We start from the raw sequence: 13,520 nt of genomic DNA, 5'->3' as shown, positions 1-13,520 counted from the left end.
TTTAAACATAAAATGTTGTTTATAATTTATATTTTTTTAAACATTTTAAGTTTTTTTACATTTACTATTGTTAAATCCCAATAGTTTTTTTTTTAAAGGAACTATTTGTATTTCCGTTCCAAACAAAATAATATTTATACGTGTATAGAATGAATATATTAAAAGTTAACACTGATTTAAAATACATTAATTATTACTGTGTAATTATAATATCATAACAATTAAAAAAAAATGTTATTTGATTATTTAAATTTAATGATATATATCATTTAGCTTAAATTTAATCAATAAAAATACTTAAGTTAAAAAGAATAAAATAATGGAAATAAAGTAATAAAAAAAAATAAATATTTTAGGGGTATTGTCCATTTAATGAAACTTGAATAATGGGGAAAACTAATGTAGGAAAATTATCATAATAATTATTCATTTTAGCAATCTGGAAATAATTGTATAACACTCATTGCATTCCAGTATAATTTTATTGAAATATTTGCATCAACATTTTATTATAAATGCTTTGCAATTTATAGTTAATATAATATTTTATACACGTAACTTAATTAAATATAATATTTTATTCGAATTTTATACTAATAAAGTAATAAACCTTAATAATAAGGGTATACTTAAGTTAAAATGTATATAAATTCTTTAATAATTCTGTAATATAATTGGTTATATTGGTAATGAGTTATTATTTATTAAATTAAACTTACAAAAAGTAAATTAAAGTTAGCATTTATAAAGTTTAGATGTTAAAAACCACTTTTCTATCATATTATTAGAAAAAATAATTTTTATGCTTATTTTTTTAACATTGTGGTACAAGCTTTTTTCTATTAATTCTAAGTTGAAACTAATAGAAAAACTTTCAAAAATAGTTAAACTTATTCCATTCGATTAAACTTTGGTAACGTTTCGCATCATTCGAACACCTATGTACGTGACAAGTCGGTATAAAAAAAAAAAAAAAAATAAAGAATAAAAACATTGTTATTGAAACGTCCAAATCCAAATAAGAACCCTTCAAAATATCCAAAGACACTTTATTTTTGTAACAAATGTAATAATAGTAAAGCACTTTATTGAATATTTTAGTTGTTGCTTTTAAACTTAATGTTATTAATGCTTACCCTGGGTCTATACTAAGTATATTAAGTAAACATTAGATAATTTAATGTTTACTGATAACTAATAAGTATATTATCATAGTTTTGATTTAACACTATTTGTATTCAAATAATTTATTTTTAATCTATGTACTTTAAACTATAATAATAATAGTAAGAATATATTGAGATATATATTAAATGATGAATACATCATACAATGACTAATGAGACATTGAAATAAGAATATTTTATTGTTAAAAAAGTAGTTAAAAATAGTTATGTAATTATGAACAAATATTAATACTATCAATCAGGTTAATTTATAATTATTTTTTAGATACCTCAAATTTTAATTGAATCATATAATTCTATTTTTTAAATGATTTTATACTTAAATTTTAAATTAATTTAAATACTTATTATTTTATTATAAAATAATGTTTATCTATGTTAAATGAGATAAATGTTAATTTACACATATCGTATCTATTGAAATAATTTAATTTAATTCTCAACAATATTACAATAGAATAGTATACATAAAAAATACCAAAAATAACTAATAACTAATAAGTAATAATTAATAAATTAATAATTAAAAAGTATATTAATTAAAACTAAAGTCAGATAATATGAAAATATATATTATTAAGTTAAAACTTAGAGCGTGTATTATTCGGCACTTTTATTCATATTTATCTAATAATTATATAACTGATGTTAGTTGTTTTAGTAAAAATATAATGTATTTATTGTACATAAATACATTATTTTTCTTTATATAAATTGGTCAAACGTTTTGTAATTTCGTTTAGTATTTTTACGTGTGGTTATTTTACAAATTAAAATTCAATTTTTTTTTTAATAGAGGTTAGACAACTAATACTAATAATATCTATTAGATATGTTTATGTCATAAAAAAATAATACATGTCTCTACCAGCGAGTTTTATCCAAATTTAGTAAGAAATATTTAAATAATAAAGATAATATTAATTAATATGTACGTTTTATGTTTGATTTAAAAATTATGGTAATTGGTTTGAAAGGGCTATTTAAAGACTTTGCATTGTTAATAATATAATAATAGTTGTTGTTGGTAGGTACAATATGAAATATATGTGAGACATGAGAATGAATAGTTTTTTGAGCGTTTACATTTCATTTAAATGTTGTATAGGTATATTTTCGTGTAAATAAGTACAAAATATGTTTTGGATATTCAGTATATTGTGCTTATATTGGTTTCTTAATATGATGTAATATTTAAAATTTTATAATCTTTGTTTATATATATTGTCATGTTGATAAAACATAAAAATAGAGAAAATATCAAATAATAACAAATTTAACAATTAAATGAAAAAAGACTCTAAAATAATCGTTATCATAAAATATATGGTTATCTCTTATGAGGAAGTAATATCTGTTTCAAAATAAAACTTAATTAATTAATACTTTTTTTTTTTACTTAATTAATTCACTTCTATTTAAAATACTTTTTAAAAATAATTACACAGTATGATTCATTTAAACTTATAAACAATAATTTTTTCAACAAATATTGACGTTTTAGATATTTCTTTACATAATTTGTAATTGTTATAGTAAATTAACATTTTTTTATTTTAAATTTTACTTTTTTATTAACAGTATATTGTTTTATTTTTAAATCCTCTAACAAAATTTTATCCTGAGTGTTTCAATACATAACATTTTTTGAATTATAACTTAGAAGTACCTATGTTGATAACTATTAATTAATTATCTTCAAGTTCAAAATTTAATTTTGCACTATTAATAAAAAAAATAAATACTCAAACAATTTTAAGGATAAATAATAATTTATTTTCTAAAATATATACTGTTTTTAATGCCTTCAAAATGAGAAAAAAAATATTTTGAAAATTATTTTTCTAAATACTTTAATAATTTTGCTGTAAAAATATACTAAAAAATGTTTTAAAAAAAATTTACTATCGATTGTTTTAAAGTAAATTATAATTAAATTTTTCAAGTTATTCAAGTTTGAATTAATTTAATTGTAATAAATTTTGAATTATTATTATTAAGACAATAATTTATTTTAATTTGATACTAAGTATTGAATGTAGAATAATTAAATAACAAAATAATATTATTTAATTTAGTTTTTAAACTATAAGTAGGTACAATTATACATAGTATAAATAAAGTGTATAATATATTAAAGCTCTATTTTTGTACACAGAAACTAGTGATACATTACAATGAAAAAAAAATGCATTTGTCACTTTTTATTTACATTGCATTTCTATGTTTCACGGCACATTAAAATACATCCGGAAATGAATAACATAGTATGTATATATGCCAAAAGTACATAAATAGTGAATACACCCGAAATGTTCTGAGACATTATGCCGTTTATAACACATACAAGTTTCAAGTTTATTACATCAAATACGTACTAAAATCGTAGAAAACTGAAAATTACGCATAATCAAACACTTCCTGACTTCAGTTGTTTGTAACCATACCGCTAAGGCGTTACCACCCAACATTGTTTTCGTCATACAAATATTTAGATTTAAAGTATAGAAAAGTACTATGGTTAAACGTTTATATTTATTTATTTTCTATTATTAAATAGATTTGTTTAATGGCATATGAAATTATCTACAATAAATATTAATTTTCTCAGCTAAATTACTACTTGTTATAGTGTTAAAGTAAAATGTTGTATTACTTTAAATGTATAATTTTTAGAATAGATTGATTTAATTATTATTATTTTATTTTCTGAAAAAATATTAAATAATTTATTAGGTATGCATTTTTATTTTTTATACCTTATATTATTCATATTTCTAATACAATTTTTAAAAGAAGTAATAAACTACACTATGGAACCATAAGACTGAATATTAAATTCTTCAATTATGTCTAATTAAAAGAGAACAAGTCCGTTGTGCAAGTCAAAACGGTTAAACTGTTCACAAACGAAATGATTAAAACGTTAATTAAACTATTTACTAGCAATTATATGATTCTATTAAAATTATTTATTTTTATTTTACAATACCACACTTGTAGAAGGTTTTAGATCAACTATACTTGATTTAGACACGTTTACATTCAGTAATATATTTTTTACTTAAGATTTTTGTTTTTCGTGACTCACGGAATCTTAAAAATAAATATTCGCCTAGGTTATCTGATTCAGATGGGTTGTGGGAAAATCTTACAAAATAAAATGTGTTCCACTAATCTGTAGGATTTTCTATTGTCCCCAATGAAATACTCAACCCCGAGTTATACACACCCTTCAGCGTCACAAGGATATTTTTGGTTGGTCTTCACTTCTTATCTTTCGGTCAACTGAACACCAGAATGGCATATTGAAGGGGTGCCGAATAAAGTCTGACATTCGTTTGAAAATACTTACAGAGTGGGGTGAAATGTTTTCGAAAAAATATCTATAATGTAATGTTGAAATTCAGATTACTGTCTTAGATAAGTATACTAAGTAAACGTTTTCTTATACAATTAAAGAGAAATATTCATAGATTTTTTTATGGTATATTATAGATTCTTTTTATTTTGCTTTATTCTATAATATTTATAAATATCATTGATTTATGTAAATCAATATACAAATATTTAATTTAATAATTTATTCGTAAAAATTATTAAAATGAAGTTAAATAAAATAATTTATTTGACATAGGTACTGAATAATAAATAATAAAATTTGATAGATTTCACATAGGTATCTTTGTAAACATCAAAAAGATCTAAAAATTTATTTCTGACCATTAATTATTGAACTACTTACTATTAATTATAAAATACAGTTAAATATAATTTTAAACGAATTCATTTATTTTTAAAAACAAAACAAATATAGTAAACAATATATTTCAATTTTTTTTTCGTTTAAGACTAACTAAAATAGGATTTGTAACCAGTAAAGTCATCAAAACTTAATTATCGATTGTGAAATTTTAAATTAAAAACTGTTTGCAGAAACACACGAAATGCTCGATCACAAAATATACCAGCTATTGATTACAATTTGAGTTCAGTGCGGCTATCATAGCGCCGAATTATCGTTAATAGTAATTACCGTGGACACATCTGTAAATAGAAATGCCTAGCTTCTAAGGCACTGAACATGTGTTTTGTTTTTTATATATTAATATGCATTGTTGTTAACCATTGAACTATGAAAAACGTATTGTATTATATATATGCATATTATACACTTACGCTGTACCTACCATCATTTCAGTTTAATATGTTTTAGTAGGTGAAGCGCGGTGGATCAAACATTTGACGAACCTTGAAACCACTTATTTGAATGCATAAAAAAAGGGTTGATACGGTGGAGAATGGGTAATATTTTAATTGAAACTAACCGTTAACATGCGTTTACGAAAAAGGGTCCTAAACATGAATAATTCGAGACAACAGTTATTATTTTTTTTTTTTATATAAGCTTATTTTTTATGCGGTTTATGATGTTAGTATTAAACGCAATAATGTCACATTTGTTTATATGTTTTTTATCGAACCATAATAAATTTATTTATTTTTTTCATCTTTATTTGTATTAAAATGTTATAATATTATGGTTCTAATAAGATGATTTTGCAATACTAAGTAGATACATATTCTATAACTTATAAGTCATGATATATATACACATTTATTCAAAACGTGATAAGATTTTATTAATATTAAAATCAATTTCATCAAAATAAATAGGATTTTAAATTTAATGTAGGTAGGTAGATTATAACTAATTACTTCCATTATTGGGTTAGATTTATGTATTTTTAATGTATAAACTCGACTATCATAAAATCAAATACCAATTGAGTAACAGTTAAGTGGACAACAAAAAATAAAATATATTATGCGTTTTACACGATTCATAAACATTCTAATGATACTATAATAATAAAAACTTTAGTAAGTATAAATAAGAAAAATATGTTTATGTCTTTCCATAACTAGTTTATGGTCAACATAATTTATTTATTTATCTTTCAAACTTCATAGTGACTCTATAACTTGATTACTGATGATGTACAAAACTTTTTACGCAATGAAAATCTATAAAACCTATAAATATTTATGTTGTATACTTGTATGTATATTATATTTTAATAAAATTAAAAATTAATTTTATTTTCTTGAATAATATTTCAAAAATAATAAATACAATAGTAAAATATCATATTTTAAAATTATTTACTAAAATCATTTTTGTACTTAGAAAGTTGAGTTATTACGTATGCTATAAAAATATATTTTTAACCAGAATATTTAAAATATTGTATTTAATTTTATTTAGTATCTAATATAGTTGTATCACAATTTTGTTTACTAAGAATATTTGTTGAATAAATGAGCTTAATTTTTCTTAGAAATGTGAAGTATTATCTAACTGATAAAATTGGCTTTTATGTGTAGTCAAGTAAATTTTTATCATTTGTCAAACATGTGACATAGAAAAATTATATACTTTTAGTAGTCAGTACTGAGTACGCATGTGTCAAATGAAACGTCTGGAAAAATCATAAAGAATATAAAAGACACACAGACAAGTGTTATTGGAGACTGATATAGCATTGGCCCTTCAGTTTACTAATACAATGCTGCTGGTCCAGAAATTTATTAATATTAATTCTGAGTGAATATTGAATAAAATAAACAATTCTGAATTCAATAATATAATACCATGTCCATGCACTAGTCAGCTGTCAAAAATTAAGAATTTAATAATTAATACTATTACTTCTCATTCAATGATATTTTATCGAAGTGTTTCAGAATTAAAATAATTAAAATAATAATAGACATAATGGATTACATTATTACTGAATAACAATAATATTAGAGAGAATGTAACTTTAAAATTATTTAAATAGATGAAAATATATTTATATTTTACGGCCTTGTTCGGTTGCATAATTTTCAGATGGTATTTCTTAAGGTTATGGAATTGTTCAAAGACAATTATTATTATTATCTAAACTTCGGGCAATCACCGCGATACATAGTGAAGTGTCGTGACAATAATCGATAATACGTATTTCCATACCCATTGTTTATAAAAACCAAAATTACTAAAATTTGGAAACGAGAATGCGCTTAAGCTTCGTATAACCATTTGCACTCAAATGTGTTCACAAACAATGGACCGTTTCTACTCGATGAAACCGTAAAATGCACTATAATTATCTTTATGAAAGGTATAATATACTATACATATACATTTTGCAGAGTCCTTAGAACAAGCGCAAGGACGCGCACCATCATAAACACACGGATATCTGTATGTTTACTCCGTGTCACGTCTTTACAAACAAGGACTATTTGAACTGAGAGATCTCCGGTTCTCGTGGGTATTATTTTATATATCCACCACCTACGCATAGTGTTTAATGTTTAAATGATCAAATTTAACTTAAAATCATTTAAACGTCGCACTGTCGCTGAAAATGACCGCTAAATTGAAACGTTCAATTCCGGAACTCGCTATTGATTAGAACTCATGCATTACAAGATCTATCTTTCGTCTAAAGATTATAGTAGTATGAGTTAGATAAGGATGGAAATGGGGTAAATGGATCGTAAGTGTTATTCGTATCGTATGGTTAAAATGAAATATTATAGTTATTATTTTGTTTATTACTATTATTGATATGAGTTAATGGATTTCAGAAGCCCCTACCGTCCTGTCACAGATAGATTTCCGGCCTTTGACGCCACTGTTATACCTAAATACTGTAAACTTGCATAATATGTTATCTCGTATATAATGATATAGATACACATAATACGGGTTGTTTTATAATATAGAACCAAAATACGCATGTGATACCACGCTATTACCATGTTTTGCTATTTTAAACATCCATTATAAGTTCTGGCGTATGCGATACCTAAACTTAAAATTGTATCAATAATAGCTATACAGGTGCTTAAAAGGTGCTTAGAAAATGTTTAATCAAAGTATTAGTTTAAACCAAGTAAATAAAATGCATCAATGAAAAACTAAAATTTCTAATTATTATTAGTTAAATAATAGATAATATAAAAAACAACGGAAGGTCTTTTGAAATTTTGAATAGAAATTATTGATCATGACTTAAATTTGTTTTTCACACTATGGAAATCACAAAAAAATGTAACAAAGTATTAGAACTTAGAAGAACCAGAGATTAGCTTTTATTTCACATAGTTCTTCTACTTTTTTAGACGTAAATCATTTATGTCTACATACAATACTTATCTGACTTTCGCCTTATGTTTGGACAATTAAACAAAAATGTTATATATATATATGTAGGTACTTATTTATCTAACATGTGATATAACAATATTGAGAAAAAAATATAAAGCTATATTGTGTAATTTATATAATAGGTATAGCTATTTTATATACCTTTGTTTATTCTATATTTGATTATATAATGTTAAGTTAATTTCTTAGATTCAAATACTTAAAAAATTGTTATTATTTGCTTTATTATATTCATATATAATTAAGTTATAACATTTTATTCTATTTAAAAGTCTGTAATAGGTATACTTACATAATTTAAAATTAAATGTAAATTACGTATCATCATTTTTTTTAAACAACTTTTTATAAATTATTTTCCAGTTATTGGAAAAATTTAAAAACGAGGAAAAGAAAAAAATGGAAATTGAAATTAATTATAGAATAAGTAACCATTGTTTTATTTATTTTTAATTTTTATTTAAATTAGTGAAAAAATAAACGAATAAATAGGTAGGTAATTTTTTTACCATTGTATTTAATTATTTGTTGATAAATAGCACGATAGCACGATAATAAAAAAGTGCCAGGAAAAATAAATCACAACTTTTCAGGTAACATTAAAAAAACATGATCTTATGTAATTCGAAACTACCAAAAAAGTGTTATTTTTACTTCTTAATATTATTTGTATTTAAAAGATTTAATGAATTTGAAAAAATATTTTTAAACTTAAAGCATTTTGAAAATCAATAGAACTAATTATTATTTAGTAACTATTATTATTTTTAATGATATTTTAATTACGGCTGTATACAAAAATTACATTTTGTGTAATATTAAGAATTATGGAACGAAATTGTATTGATTCTTATTTAGTTATTGCTTTTAATGGTTAGTATTTTAAACTTTGGTATTGATAAAAATTTAATTTCCGCTACTTAAAAATATGAGTATACTATTGTTTGAATATAAATTTTCTCGAACATTTCTCAATCGATAATAAGTATATTAAAAATAAAAAAATATTTTGGTTTACTATTAGCTATTTTAATTTAATTCTAACTGTATGGCTTTACACGTATAACCCTTTCTGAGTTTTTATTAAAATTAAAATTAATATTTGAGGGAGATTAGAGGATTTGTGTTGTTATACTTTAGAAAAATAATAATTCATATAAAAATTGTATACATACAATACATTTGCAGCTATTATAAAAAATAAGCAATTCATTACAGTTGAATAAAATTGAAGAATATCAAAAAAAAAAAAATGTATTATTAAAATCATCATTTTCAGTACCCATATTAAAATAATTTTAATCTTAAGATTCATCATTTATTAAATTTCTGCGTGATTACATGATTCTTTATAATTATTTTATGGAGTGTAATTGCCCTCATTACTTCCAAGGTAATATTTCAGTCTCAAACATATAAAATATATGTATATACGTATAGTTATATACGAAAATATTTTTAAAATTAAATTTAAAACTTTAATAGGTAAGGATAATTTTATTTTTTTATGACATGATTTGATTATAAATAAAAAAAATGAATGATAAGATTTTTTATAATTTTTGAAAATTCAAGTTTTATCGAATTACAAAATTACATAATAATTTAGGTTGGCTGTATTTAATTTAAATTTGTTCATTTACATATTTTGCTTTACAGATGGTTGTTTTCTGTCAAAATGATATCCGTCATTCCACTCGAAGAATTGTTTTATAAATCCACCCTTTTTTGTTTTTACTGTATTTTGAGAATTTCATATTTTGTAAAAAGCTTGTCAAATGTCAGTTTTTAGCATTAAAACTTTTTTGCAAAATGACATCCACAGAACAATATTGTTTTGGCTGGACAGTAAAATAAGTAACTCGCTTTCAAATTAAGGGTAGGTATTCTTTACAGACATTCATTTATCACAATGTTGAGTTTTCTTCGAAGTATATTTTTATTTGTTTAAATTTTAGTTTATGTTTAAATGTTTGATAAGAAGTAATGAATAATGATAGTGATGAATATATAATGTTTAATTAAAAATATTATCTTGAGTAAAATCTATAATATTTTATTAGAATATAACTAAAATGTGATACATATAAAATACGTATATATAACTATTATACGATATCGATGTCACTAAAATAATAACTTCATAAACATAATTGTTATACCTGAGATATTTTTAATTTGTAATTCAAACGGTTTTTTTCTATTAGGTAGGTATTCCAGTGTTTTGTATTAAAATAAAAAAAAATATCTGCAGTAAAAAAAACGGTAAATTATATATTATTTAGTGAAATGATAGTATTAATTGTTAGTCATTACATCTACATTTTATATCATTGTATTGATTATTACTCGTTTGTAATATAGGAAATAATTAATATTAATAAAAAACATTTTTTGAGCACATAGGAGAGAACTAAGGAAAACGTTTATAATCATGTAAAACATTGCATGTACAATGTCACACTATATATCAGAATCGTTATAAGTAGGTACATATAGATATATAGATTTAGCGGGAATTGAGTGTCAGGTAAGACTTTATAGCAGTGCTTATCAATAATAATTAATCTATTATGCTCTGCCGAAATTGAAATTGAAATTGAAATTAATGCAAAACCGTCTTGGCACTTTCTGCCAAATGGCGTTGTATACAGCACACACATTACACACGCACGAATATATTATATAATTATAATTATAATAATAAATATTTTAACGGAGCGAGAAAACATAGAAACCATGAAAAGGGATGCTGTAGTTCTTGGCAAACAATAAAGAAACTATTCCGCTAACCCTGCAAACTAACTATACGATATATATTTATATATATATATATATATTATATTTACGTTATAATATATGTGTAATATATTAATATGTACAAGCGCTTAACGGGGTAATGCGATAAGAACCAGAAATTTCCGGTTCCGCAAACAAAACTGAATGATAAAGACACCAATAGAGGAGACTTTATCCAATATTTGTCTGCTACTCTGTTCGTTATACCTGGTGTTGGTCTTTCAAAAGATATGGGATTTATGTTCATATTATACTTCCAACTATTATATCGGTTGCTATAAATAAATGATTATTTTTCTTTTTTGTATATATTGTTTTTATTATTTAATTATATAAAATGTAATATGTATATTATATAGTTACAATTAATTTCTATTATAAAAAATTACATTTTATTTGAAGTTAAAGTTATCAGAACTAGTTGCAACATTTTATGTACGTCTTAGTAGTTATCAGTAGCCCAGTTATAAAGACATAGACCATAGGTCAGTGAATGTTATAGCGTTTGCATTTGATGTAGTAGTATTTACTCTAAAATAGTTTTTTCTTGCAGTGAAATATTGTCATAACTCAAAAAATTAAATTTTATTTATATCATAGGGTTACATTTCAGTTGAATGTGTGATAAATTAATAACAATAATGCTAGTTTTGGATTCTGAATTTAAACAACAGAGGTGGAGGGTACAACTCGCGGGATATTTATATAAGTATCTGCTATTTGGTATAAAATTAAGTCATGTAACTATAGAAAAGAATGATATACAATGGTATACAAAATGAGTATAAATAGATTAAAATTAATTTCAACACTTTAACATTTAATATTAACCTTTTAATAACTGAGTAACATAAAATATGTATAAACTAAAAATAAATAGTTAAATATTAATATAATATTATAATATAGTTATAATTTTTGTTAAAAATGTATTACTTTTTTTCTCTAACACATACTATTAGATTAAAAGAGATAAATAATCATGTGAAGTATTTAATATTTATATTTTGTAAGTTTTGAGACGAGCAATTAAGTATTCGTACAATATTATTATATATAGATACATGAATATCATATTATCATATGGAGCCAGTCTTGTTAATATGTTTTCTATATTTTAGCTCTCAATTAATTTATTATAATTTATTTTTATTTTTTGATTGGAAAATCCATCAATAATAATATAATATTATTATAAATAGATATATTAATATTTAATAATATTACATAACTTACTCTCTACACGATTATAATATTATAAATAATAAATAATTCTAAATAATAAAAATGCTCATTATATAATAAAAATTAAACAATAATAATAATAAATATAAGACATACAAATTACAGTATAAAAAAATTATCTGGTTACACCGCTAAAATCTGAAGGTGATTCATTGAACTCTTATTTACTAAGGCACAAGGAATGTCCTTATAAAATTTGCCTGAATAATGCATTAATTTAGTTTTTTACTGACAAAATTGTTGATGCCTAACTACAAGCTAATTTCTAATATAGCTAATACTCACTATTCATAATATATTGAACTAATAATAATAATTGTGGTTTTTTACGGCAATGAATAATGTTACTGCTGATATAACTATTTTTAAACATACCTCATCGATGTTGGAATAATAATGATTTTTTTATGCATTACAAGGTGACTACAAAGAACTGAAAGGACCTTTGAATAATGTAGGTGATATAATATTGTACCACTTTACTTTGATGCATAGCCCTCGGCTTGTAATCTTTAGGAAACGAGCATAGCTATTCGTCAGTTCGAAAATGATGAGGCTCGCCAAAAATAAGTAGATATAATCCTTGTTCTGATGAAATTTCATTACAATGCATACCACTATTGTGATGACTATGTTTTTCTAAAACTGATTAATCGAAAAATTAAAATATAACGTATGTATATTTATGTGGACCTTAATCATCATATTTATATTGTAGTCACTGTGCAGTATACCATTTTTAAGATGACTCCATTAATGATTAATAAAATAATTTACTTTAAGCACCAGGGTTCACATAGATTTTGTTGTGTCATAATGTGTTCAAAAGTTGACTTTGCCTAACTGAAGAAATTTTCTGTAATTGATGGCTTAATGATACTATGATTAAAAACTCGCAAATAAGTAACCGTGATTCTTTCATTGATTAATTTTCACCTTAAAAAATCGATGTCGATCATTTCTTTCTCACAAGTTATCGATAAAAACTTTTTATGATTACGAATGTGTAAATTGTTGATAATTTTTTTTTTCAATTCTTGAAGAAATAATTATTGTATACATTT

The sequence above is a fragment of the Melanaphis sacchari genome, unplaced genomic scaffold (genome assembly GCF_002803265.2).
Source record: "Melanaphis sacchari strain LSU unplaced genomic scaffold, SCAv2.0 Contig54_pilon_pilon, whole genome shotgun sequence".
Classification (NCBI taxonomy): domain Eukaryota; kingdom Metazoa; phylum Arthropoda; class Insecta; order Hemiptera; family Aphididae; genus Melanaphis; species Melanaphis sacchari.
This window is presented reverse-complemented; position numbering follows the sequence as displayed.